The following is a 12,480-nucleotide window of genomic DNA, read 5'->3' on the forward strand; positions in this document are numbered from 1 at the left end:
AGAGTGAGGTCTTTAAGTGTTGCTTTGTGCATGGGTTCAAAGGGGGACCCCGTGAGACTGGTTAGTACCACATTTAGGTCCCATCCGGGAGCGGGGTTAGCTATGGTAGGGTGGATCCTCTTCACTCCTTCCATGAAGGCTTTAATAACTGGGACTTTCCACCATGACACTAAGTTGGGAAGTGGTGTATGCGGAAAGTGCAGCTAAATGAACTTTAATAGAGTTAAACACCAAGCCTGAGTCTAGTAGGTGAGTCAGGTACAGAACAATTTGTGTGGGAGAACAGTCAACTGGGTTGATGCTCCTTCCCCTACACCAGATGACAAATCTCTTCCATTTGCTAGAATAACAGTGACGAGTGTTAGGCTTTCTAGCCTCCCTGAGAATGTCCATGCACCTCTGCGGGAGTTGTAAATGTCCAAATTCTATGATCTCAGGAGCCAGGCTGCTAAGTTCATGGTCTGAGGGCATGGATATAGTGGCCTGCCCTTGTCCTGTGACAGAATGTTGTACGGGCAGGGAAGTTTCACTGGAGGAGATAGGGACATCTCCATCAAGTGAGCGAACCAAGGTTGTCTGGCCCACATAGGGGCCACCAGTATCATGGTAACTGTTCCTGGTGCACATTGTGCACTATCTTGTTGAGAAGGGGATTCAGGGGGAAAAGCGTTAACAAATTTCCCTGACCATGGTATCGATAGACCGTTCCCCTTGGATTGGATCTGGGGGTACCTGGAGGCGTATCTTGGCATTGTGAGTTCTCCAGAGTTGCGAACAGATCTATTTCTGGGAATCCCAATTGTGTGAAGACATCGAAGACGATGTCTTCGTCCAACCGCCATTTGTACTCTGAGGGAAGTCTCTGCTGAGTTCGTCTGCTAGCAGATTGAGTTCCCCTGGTACATGTTGTGACAGTAGGAACATGTGTCTGAGAGCCCACTTCCAGATGTTCTGGGACAGCTTGGACAGTCCTGGAGAGTGAGTGCCCCCTGCTTGTTGAGGTAGTACATGGCTGTGGTACTGTCCGTGAGGACCATCACTGTCTTCCCTTGCAGGTGTGCCTGGAAGGCTTTCAGTGCCTTGAACACAGCTAGTAGCTCCAGTAAGTTTATGTGCTTGGATGCTACACTCGGAGTCCAGACTCCGTGAGCAGTCTGATGGGATAGGTGAGCCCCCCCCATTCTGTGAGGGATGTGTCTGTGGTTAGAGTGGCTTCCACTGCGGGGGTGGCGAATGGTTTCCCCATTACCAGGTTTTCCTTCGACCACCACTGTAGCGAGAGAACCAAGGCCTGCGAGACCACCACTAGATCGTCCCATTGTCCGCTGGCCTGACACCACCGGCTGTTGAGCCACTCTTGCATTGGGCGCAGGCGCAGGCACGCGAGGTACCAAATAAATACACAACGCCATCATTCCTAGTAAGCGCATTGCTTTGCGTAACGTCACCTCTCGACCGGCCACATATTGAGGGATTTGAAACAGCATGTTTTGGACCCTTTCGGAGGGCCGCTGCCACTGCCAGTACCTTTGTGAATACTCTCGGCGCTGATGCTATGCCGAAGGGTAGCACTCTGAACTGGTAGGGTTTGCCCTCTATCATGAACCTGAGGTATTTCCTGTGCGACCTCTATAGCTCCTTTTTCTAGTAGTTGGTCCACTTCTTGAAGAAGGATGGCAAGGTGTTCTGGTGACATGCGTCTTCCCCTTGGGGGTCTGTATGTAGGGGAACTGTTGAATTCTATACAGTAGCCGCGGGCTATGGTTGATAGTACCCAGCGGTCTGATGTTATACCCTCCCATGCTGGAAGGACCGGTGAAGCATGGGAGGGGACCCGAATCTTTGAGTCATTTGGTGTTGGTAGCTTGGGAACGTCTATGGGAGGGACCCCGACCTCTTCCCTTGCCACAACATTGTCCTCTTTGGTTATATTGTCAACTGGTGCTTTGGTTAGAGGACTATTTACCTGCAGAGTCTTGCTGCTGCTGTTGTTGCTGCTGGCGTTGGCCTCGAAAAAAACGTTTGTTGCCATAACCATATTTGTTGGGAGGCCTTGAAATGTGATCTAGTGTCTTGATTGTGTCAAATTCCTTCTTTGCGGTCTCTAGTGCCTCATCCACCGCCTTACCAAAGAGGTTTGCATCTTCTATAGGTTTGTTAAGAGATGCTTGTGTTTCAGGTTTAAAGCCTGAATTACGTAGCCATACATGGCGTTTGAGTAGGATTCCTTGGACTAGGGAACGCCCAGCCGTCTCTGCAGCATCCAGAGTATTTTTAATGATGCTTTGGTTGACTAAGTTCCCTTCAGTCACCGTGGCTACAAGGCGAGTACGTAGGGGTTCCGGTACCTCCTCAATGTCCTTACGTAGTTTGCTCCATTGTGCATCTGTGTAACTTGCCAGCAAAGAGTTGTTGGCAATTCTTGCGGAAAAGGCAGCTGAGGCTGTAATCCTCTTTCCTAGGGCATACAATTTTTTACCCTCTATCGGGTGGTGCCTTGCTAGTTGACAGCGGGACCCCTGCTCTCGTCCTGGTATTTGTCACCACTGAGGAGTCTGTTACAGAGTGGCCCATGATGTATAACGGGTCCGATGGAGGAGGACTAAATAGTTTTTCTATCCTCGGATTGACCCCTTTGATCAACGCGGGAGTGGATAGTGAAGGAATAATTTGTCTCTTTACTGAGGCGAGGAGGGGAATGGTTTGGCTGACAGGGGGTTTCTCCTTAATGATCTTTTCTACAAAGTCGATGTCAGGAGAAGTTTCCCTGGTCTCGATCTCGAAATGCGCTGCTGCCTTGCGTAGGAGTACATTAAAGGTAGGATGATCGTCTATAGGAGATGTATTCCTAATAGGTGAGTCTTTGGGTGGGGACAGGTTTATGGCTTCAGGGTCTGAAAACGCTGATGGGGACTGCCAGGGCTGTGAAGCGCCTTCTTCTGGGTCTTCTCCGAAGCCCCCATCGCCCATATCCGGGTTGTCTTCAAAACCTTCCTCTAGGTTTTGTTCCCCTTCATTGCCTAAGCATTCGTCATCCTCCTGAAAGTGGGGGTCCTCTCCAGTGAAGTCATATAGATCTATATCCTCTTGGGGGGGGATCAAACAGCCTGGGGTACTTGACCCTGGGATCCTCCTGTGGTCCCTCTCTGGATCTCTTGGGTGTTGGAAGGTTCTGGGTCTCCATAAACCTCTCCATTTTGTCCATACAGAACTGCAGTCTCTCTAGGGTTTGAAGTACCCCGGAGCGGTCAGGGGGAGAAAAGGGAGGGCCTTCCGTTAGAAAACGCTTTGCCCTATCCCATAACGTCAAAGAGAGGTTCCCCTCGCCTTCTGAAAAGCCTTCTGGTAGGCTAGTAGTCCCTCTCGACGGAGCGGGCGGTTCCTGCCTTCCTTCTGATCTTTTTGGCGTTTCCCAGGCCTTATGAGCGGTAACCGACGTCTCTTTCGCCGTCCGTCTCTGGCTATCGGTGGAAATAATCCTCGCCAGGCTCTCGACAACTAAACTGTCTGTCAAGGGTACCTCCACCGTCGACGTTACAGGCGTTGCTTGCTGTACGCTGACGGGCGCTCTCTGCCGGTTACACTGTTTATGCTAGTCTTTCCAGGTAAATTTGCCTTTGCAACGCGGGCAAAACCTAAAGGGTGTCCTCTCCATAGCGGAGGAACAGATTGCATGTGACAACAACCCCGAAGGAAAGGGAGGGAAAAGGGAAAGGCATTCTCAAAGAGAAACAATAAATGTCCCACGACCCCACTCTCCCTACTGTATTCGGCCGTCGAGGCCAGGCCACGTGTTCGGCGAACGCCGAACAACCTCCTCCGTCGAAGGCACCGCCGTCGGAGATCTTGATCGGCGGTGAACAGCTTTGCAGCTATGCCGCCGAAGGAGGAATGTAAGTAATAATATAAGTTAAGGGCGACCAAAGGTCGAATAAAGTTTCTTGCAATGTCTCTCTAGGAGCTCCGCGTATAGGCGACCAATATCTGGGCGGAAAAAAACAATCTGAGGGACCTCGATGCGTGAGGGATTGTGGGTACACTGCACGTCACTATAGGGATAGTGTTACAGACATGCCTTGTCGACGTCCCATTTTCGACTACAAAAAACTAAATGCAATACTCCGCAGTGACCACTGGATGTCGGACTATGCACAGCATGTGATTCTAAGCAGATTATTAAACATCAGAAATAAATATACAGTTCTAAGTGTAACCACAATTATTATCAGGTTTCATTAAAAGTTCATCAACTGTACTCAGGTCAAAATTCACACAAATCAATTAATAAAGGTAACCAACAATAGATATAGGAGGAAAGCAGTTGGTTAGAACAATTGGCAGAATACTGGCCCCTGCCACTAGACAGTTCTGTGTGGAGATCCCCCCCCCCCACCTGGGCAACCTGCAAAGTAAAGATGCATCACAAGCCCAGTCCATATATTGTTCTATAAGTCTTATTTCCTTCTACAATGTTTCTACCACCCCAATGTACCTGGAAAAGCAGAGTACAACGACAAGTCATCGATGGATCCTTCTTGAGCAGCTCCCTTTAAGGCAGGAGCCACGGATCGTCGAGATCCCTCAAAGAAAGTTAACTCGGCGTCGAGGCGGAAGCTTCGGTCCAAGCGGTGCTCGTCGACGACGACGATTCGAAGACGTCCTGCAAGGAAGAGCCACGCGGGGCACTTCGACGTCGATAGTTCAGGACCGCAAAGAGTTTGCGAAGAAGTGTGGACCAGCAAGGGCGTCGAGTCCTCCGGCGTCTCTATGGTCTTTGAGTGGCGGGAAACCCACCGGCGGATGCTCCTCGGCGCGTCGACGGCCTGGCCTTCTCCGGCGGGATAAGGCGGGCGGTGGTGCAGACGAGCGCGTCCATGAATCAAATCTTAGGCAATGGAGCGCGAGCTCCGGTCGTCGATGGCACGGCGTCAAACGGTCCCCTCTTCTGAGCAACGCGGCTTCGATGGGCCTCCAGCGCTTATGTAAACCTGCGAACCCTGGTCGATGCCTGTGGACGGAATGTCCGGTGTTCATCTTCATTCTCCTCGGTGGTCCCCGTCTCCGGTCGCAGCCTGTCGAGGGTCTAACTTCCAGGGAGCTTTGGCGAAGGTTAGCAGTGCTCGATGGTCCCTCAGAGCACGGGAAGAGGGCGCTTAACCAGGTCCTCTCTTGGATCGGTCTCGACTGCTTTCAGCTTTCGGCGCAGGGAGACAGCAGTCAACCTTCTTCTTCAGGCTCGGCTTCGAGATTCAGCTTCAGTTTCAATGTTAGTTTCAACTCCAGCTTCTGAACGATTTCTAGCAGTGAGAGGCCCCCAGATATAGTAGGTGATCTCCCATTCATTCTGTGTGGTCACACTCAGGCAACCAATCACTAAGAAGGGCATTCAGCAGTCAGTCAGCCAATCGGGCATACGGTGCATTCAGGTCATTCTCCTCCCTCTCAGACACCAAACAAGGAATATGTATTGGGAGAAGTACCCAGCCATTCAACACTACACACTGCATTCAAACCAGTTTCGGGCAGGGCTGCCTCAGTCATTGCGTCAAACACCAGAAACCAGACAACCACAACAAGACATGCATATTGGTCACACGCTCCATTCATCCAGGTCCCACCCAAAGGGTGTACCCACAACATACAGTCACTGGGAAGGCTCCAGCCAGTCCGGCCTGGACATCACAACACCACCATATATGGAACTTCCACCCAACAGCCAGCCAGGGGGAAGGGACAGAGTCAGGGCTTCCCAGGACTTTGGGAAACAAGGTAACAGGCAATAGAAAGCAAGAGGCCACAGGGACCATCTTGTTTCCCATCAGCAATCAACTGATTCCAATGGCAGGGCCTGGGTATCCCAAAATAGAGGATACTCAGAGACAGCACCCGTCAAATTCAGCATGGAGCTGCCACCAGCCCATACCCTGCTCTGTGGGCCACACACAGGTGCCCAAAAACACACTAGGGGCACAGGGTTGTACCCCCACCCATGGGTGCCATAAGCAAGGCATAAAAGAAGCAGTGTCGTATAGCAATTTGCTATGCAATTATGTAGGTTTGCTAATCAATTGAACACTTGTGTAGCAAAGTTAGCTATTTAAGTTGCCCTCTTCAATGAAAGCACAACTTGCCTTGCAGTCCTCTCTTGCCCTCAGTGCTCTCTTGACCCTCTTTTCACTGTTCACTTCAACTGCTAATGGAGGTAAAGTGCAGCAGTAATCATATCCTCCACTCTTAAGTGTCAAAGGCATGTGTAAAACTGCTAGGCAAGAATTTTTGTTTCAAATAATTGCAAACCAGAAGTAATCGGGATGATACTTTTCTTAAGCTTTCTATATCTTGTCTGGCAATGACCAGTATGTCAACTTTATATCTTTTAAAAAGACAGTCATGCAATTCCATTCCTAAAATTAAGTTGTTATATAGTGCATAATTACAGTATTGATATTGTAAAACACTGCATCATCTCCATGCTTTAGAGTAAAGTTTAGGTTAGTCTATCTGAATTTCATTGTGCCACTATTTTTTTGCTGGGGACCATGCATCATCCTGACTAGTGAACTTTTGAAAATATACATGATCACATGATCTGCTTTTGATAGCTAACCTAGTTATGTAACCTGCAGGTTGCATACATCTTGCAACTGGTATTCAACCCATGATTCCTTGAGATTGTACATTATCACCCTATTGCATTATACCAGGTACCTGGAAAGTGAGAGGACGACAAACTACAATATTCCACCTAGTTTGGCAAGTTCTCTGCCAGATATGCAATCCATTCTGCTTAGTCTTTCTTTCCTCTTACATACTGAATACACAAAGCAAAATAAATGCTTCCGCAGAGAAGGGATCAATAGTTCCATCCAGTCTGTACATCCACAGATCTACTGCAATCCCAAACAATGTAGTTAGCCTTTATAGCTCACTTTGCTTTATGATTGTATTATATATTACCACCTGCAGGAGACAGCTGGCTTTACAGACGCTCACCTACGGCTCGCAAAGTCCTTTCGCCCCCTCGCACAGTTGAGTGGATTTTATGAACTTCGAGTAGCATTTACAAGAGATGTTTGAAACTTGTATTTAACATATACTGGACTATATACAGTCCTATTACGCTATCTCAAATTTAAGTGATGCCCTGCTCTGTGTTTTTAGCCCACTATACTGGTAATCTAGGTACTGCATTTTAGCCTACTGTGCTGTCTCAAATCTAGGTGATGCTCTGCCGTGTGCCTTAGCCCACTATACTGCTAATCTAGGTACTGCATTTTAGCCCACTGTGCTGTCTCAAATTTAGGTGATGCTCTGCCGTGTGCCTTAGCCCACGGTACTGCTAATCTAGGTGCCGCATAGATATCTGCCACCCAGGCCCTACCTCCAACCTCCGAACTTAGTGAACCCTGTTTTACATGCACCTTAGCCCTACGTTTGAATCCCTGAATTTAGATGAACCTACTTGCACATGCATTTTAGCCTCACTCCTGATTTCTGAACCTGAGTGAACCCTGTGTACCTAGACTCATTCGCGCAGCCGCTGTGTTGCCTTACCAAGCCATTTTGCAGCCCACATCTAGCCAGTGTACCGCCCATACCTAGCCATTGTGTTACCACTGCCCATACTTAGCCACCTTGTTGACAGCCATTGTACGCTCTATAGGATGATCCCCATCCTCTTCCTCCTGATCACCCTTTGCCCCACAATGACAACAGCAAACCACACACGGCAGCCTATGCCCACTGCAACGTCAAACTCTGATGACGAGCCCCGACTGACCAGCACCCCAGACACTAACCCACTGTAACGCTCACCTGATTCCCGCAGAGGCGCCGGTCTTGACTGGGTGAATGCCGTATCTTCAAAGGTGATGTGTAACACCCGGTTGGCTCTTTGGGCTGGACCTCTGTGCACTGTATGTCTGACTCGAAGAGTAAGATGTCTTAGGTAAGTGAACGCCGAGCTCTCCATCTGCCTCGGGGCAGGGTGCCGTAACCAGTTTCTTCACTGGATAAGGGTGCAGGCCTCTTGACCTCAGAGGACTGCTGTCCGTCGTTAACTGCACGAACGGTAAGTTCTGGGCACTTCAAATGTCTTAAAAGTCTTTTGTAATGATATCTCTTGTTTTGCAGGGTTCCGGCAATGGCGGATGGCGGGCTGATGAGAGTTGAGGATCGAACCCGCGTGAGGAATAGAAGCGCCTGGAAGCACGTAAGTAAGCGCTTGTAGCCTGCTTCACGATGCGCACTAACTGTCCCTTTTATCTTGCAAGTTCGGAGCTTTAGAGAAGCTGAAGGGTGCTGGAATACCCACTGGATTCGGCGTGGGAAGGAGTAATGGCATGTGAGTAATAAAGTTGCCCAATGTCTTTAAAAGCACCTTCTTTTGTCTTTCAGGTGCCGGAATGCAGTGCGAAGACCTCCGGAGCATGCAAAGAGTAGGTAAGCCTTTGTCTTTCAGATGCCGGAATGCAGCGCGAGGCGTTGGTGACAGCCGATGGACCAGGTAAGAGATGCGCTGCCACTGAAGACCGTAGTGCTAACCTGTTCTTTCTTTGTCTTTACAGGTGCTGCTGAAGACTGGATTCCAGGATGGTAAGCCTTTGTTCCCTTAGGCCCAGGATCAGAAGCAGAAGACACGATGAGCGTTCTGCTGCAGAGAATGCAGAATAACGCAAAGCAAGATTCATCCATCGGGTGTGGTTTAAATAGCCTCCTGTAGTGCTTAGGTGTCTCCTTCCATAGCCTCGCCTAGGTGAGAAAAGAGTTCCTGCTTTCCAGAAGAGTTCCAGTGTTCTGAACCTAGGGAGTGGCTCCTGCCCACCCAACAGGAAAAGTAGTCCCAAACAGAAGAGGATCAGGGGCTCAACTGGCAGGTAAGTAAGCAGCATGGTCTGCTGCAGGTAAGTCCACCCAAGCATTATGAGCCCGGCGCTTCCAACGCTGGGACTGGGCATCTTTATGAGCCTGGTGCCACTGGCGCCAGGACAGGGTCCAAAAGGTCCCAATTGGGACTGGCTGGCACTCGGAACCGGGGTTATGGGTCTGCTTCCAAGGGAGTCGGGCAAGTCCTGATCTTTTGGAAGCAGAGATCATGACAGCACCCCCCTCAAGGCCCCTCCCAAACCGGGCTTCCCCGGGGGTTTGGGCTTGTTAGGAAATGTTCGATGAAATCTTTTGATTAGACGAGGGGCGTGGACATATTTTGCAGGTTCCCAGGATCTTTCTTGGGGACCGTAGCCTTTCCAGTCAATCAGGTAAAATAGTTTAGATTTGGAGATCTTGGAATCCAGGATGCTTTTGACTTCAAACTCGAGTTCTCCATCAACTAGAATAGGTTTTGGAGATTTAGTTAGTCGGGTTTGAGGTTGCACGGGTTTTAATAGAGAGACGTGGAAGACCGGATGTATCTTCATGTGAGGGGGCAAGTCCAACTTGACCGCTACTGGATTTACTATGGTAGTGATGGAATAGGGACCAAGGTATCTTGGGTTGAATGTGCGTGGTCCTTTTAGAGGTAGATATTTGGTGGATAACCAGACTTGATCTCCTACTTGATATTGGGGGGCTTCCTTCCGATGTTGGTCTGCTCCTTTCTTGTATTGTTCTTTAGCCCTTTGAAGGTGAGAAACGGCTTCCTTAAAGGCTTCGTTGATTGTAGAATGCAGGTGGTCTACTGCTGGTGTTCCAAGATCTTGGAGTGGATCCAACTCCGAGGTTCGAGGGTGACTACCGTATAAAAGAAAAAACGGGGTCTTCCCAGTTCCCGAGTGGACAGAGTTATTGCAGGCATATTCGGCTATCCAAAGGATATCTTTCCAAGTTTTTTCAGTTTGTTGTAGCATGCAGCGCAAATACTGTTCCAGAGTTTGATTGGTCCTCTCGGTTTGTCCGTCGGTTTGAGGGTGGTGGCTGGTCGAAAGTCTCACATCAATTTGAGCCGACCGACAGCAACTTTGCCAAAAAATGAGAAATAAATTGACTACCTCGATCCGAAATGAGAACTGAAGGAAAACCGTGCAGTCGGACGATGTTTTCGAGAAATTCTCGGGCCAGAGTTGCTGCTGTTGGTAAGCCTTTGAGTGCAATGAAATGCGCCATCTTGGAGAATAGGTCCACGATTACTAGGATCGTATTGTATCGGGAGCATGGAGGTAGATCGGTGATGAAGTCCATAGAAAGCGTATGCCAAGGGCGAGGTGGGATGTCAATAAGGCGTAAGAGGCCGTCTGGTATTTCCTTTTGACTCTTGTTTTGGGCGCATACTCCACAGGACATTATAAAGTCTCTGATATCTTTTTTCCAAGACGGCCACCAGAAGTAGCGCTTGATCTTTTCCGAGGTCTTGGTTATACCAGGATGTCCTTCCATTAAAGAATCGTGATAACAAGAGATTACCTTTTTCTGTAAATCTGTGCTGGGCAGGTATAACCGTTCTTGGAAATATAATAGGTTGTCCTTCACCGTAAAGTCCTTTCCCTGCAGATGCCAATTCTGTATGTCTGCTGGAGTTACCAGTAGCCTGGCTTTATCCTTAACTTCCTCTATGGATTGTGTGGCGATTACACCTAGAATTCTTTGTTCGGGAATGATAGGTACAGGTTTAGGATTGATCGAATGTTCTTCCACTCCCATCCGAGAAAGGGCATCAGCTTTACCGTTTTTTGTACCAGGTCGATAGGTAATTATGAAGTCAAATTCGGCAAAGAATAGTGCCCAACGGAGTTGCCTAGAGGATTGAGCTTTTGCGGTTTTCAAATATTGCAGGTTTCGGTGATCTGTAATCACAGTAACGGTGTGTCGGGCCCCCAGAAGATAATGCCGCCAGGCCTTAAAGGCAGACTTGATAGCTAGAAGTTCCTTATCAGTAATAGTGTAATTGATTTCAGGAGGCGAGAATTTGCGGGACCAAAATGCCACGGGATGCAACTGATTGGTTACTGGGTCCTTTTGTGATAGAACTGCCCCCATGGCAAGGCTCGAAGCATCAGTTTCAACGATGTAGGGGAGTTCTGGGCGAGGATGTTTTAAGATCGGTGCAGAGATAAATCTAGTCTTCAAATTCTGGAAAGCTTGTTCCGCCTCGGTAGACCATTCAAAACGTTTGTTTTTCTTTAACAAGGCGGTGATGGGCTGGACTATTTGAGAGAATTCGGGGATAAACCTGCGGTAAAAGTTAGCGAAGCCTAACATGCTTTGAACACCTTTTACGGAGGATGGCGATGGCCATTTGAGAATTGCATCGACTTTCTTTGAATCCATACGCACTCTGCTAGGTGATAATATGAATCCCAAAAATTCAACTTCAGTCACGTTGAAAACACATTTTTCCAACTTAGCGAAAAGTTTGTGTTGACGCAATCTCTCGAGGACCATTTTCACGTGTTTCCGATGTTCAGTTTCCGATGAAGAATAAACGAGGATGTCGTCAATGTAAACAACAACACACACATCTATGAGCTCTCTGAGGACATCGTTCATAAAATATTGAAAGGCGGCCGGGGCATTGCAAAGTCCGAAGGGCATGACCTGATATTCAAATAGCCCATACTTGGTGCGGAAGGCCGTCTTCCATTCATCGCCCTCTTTTACTCGTACCAAGTGGTAGGCTCCTCTAAGAGCCAGCTTTGTATATATGCATGCTTTTCTGACTTAGTCCAGGAGTTCAGGGATCAAAGGTAACGGATATCTATTCTTAACGGTGATCTGGTTCAGGGCGCGATAATCTATACAAGTTCTAAGGTCCCCTTCTTTTTTTGGAACGAAGAACAAAGCTGAGGAAGCAGGGGACTTGGAAGGACGAATAAACCCATTCGCTAGGTATTGATCCAGGTATTGTCGGAGGTGAAGATTCTCAGGCTCGGTGAGGGCATAAATTCTACTACAAGGAGGAGTAGATCCAGGTGTCAGGTCTATCTGGCAGTCATAAGACCTATGAGGAGGTAGAGAGTTAGCCTGATCCTTCCGGAAAACATCTTGGAATTCTAGGTATTCAGGAGGTAACTGGGGAGCCTCAGAGGAAATTGCTGCCAGTGCAACACCAGGTCGAGGGTGACAAGTAGAGACACATTCTGGAAACTGAACCGTTCTTGCTCGCCAATCGATCTGAGGATTGTGCTTCTCTAACCAAGGAATTCCTAGAATAATCTGGAACTGAGGGGCCTTGATCACATCGAACACGATCTTCTCATGGTGTCCATCTTGACTTACTAGCGTCACTTCTTGGGTGGTATGCTTTACTGGTCCGGAGGCTATCTCCGTACCATCCACCGTAGTAATGACGTCCTTTACAGCCTTTGGACAAAGAGTCAGATTCATCCTCAAAACCATTTCATGATCCACATAGTTGCCGATGGCACCGCTGTCGACGTAAGCTTCAATCGCATGTAATCGATCCGGATGTTCAGGGCTAATGAGGACCATAGGTATCACGAAATGCGAGGTCACGGAACTGGTTTTAACGCTCGGCAAGAGGACCTC

General features: G+C 48.6%; 1 protein-coding gene across 2 annotated transcripts in view; it reads right to left on the minus strand.

The window, feature by feature from the left end:
• MAN1B1 (mannosidase alpha class 1B member 1) overlaps nucleotides 1-12,480 on the minus strand; it is a 727,728-nt gene that overhangs the window by 181,711 nt on the left and 533,537 nt on the right. The window lies entirely within an intron of this gene.

The sequence above is a fragment of the Ambystoma mexicanum genome, chromosome 8 (genome assembly GCF_040938575.1).
Source record: "Ambystoma mexicanum isolate Mex_15411 chromosome 8, UKY_AmexF1_1, whole genome shotgun sequence".
Lineage (NCBI taxonomy): Eukaryota > Metazoa > Chordata > Amphibia > Caudata > Ambystomatidae > Ambystoma > Ambystoma mexicanum.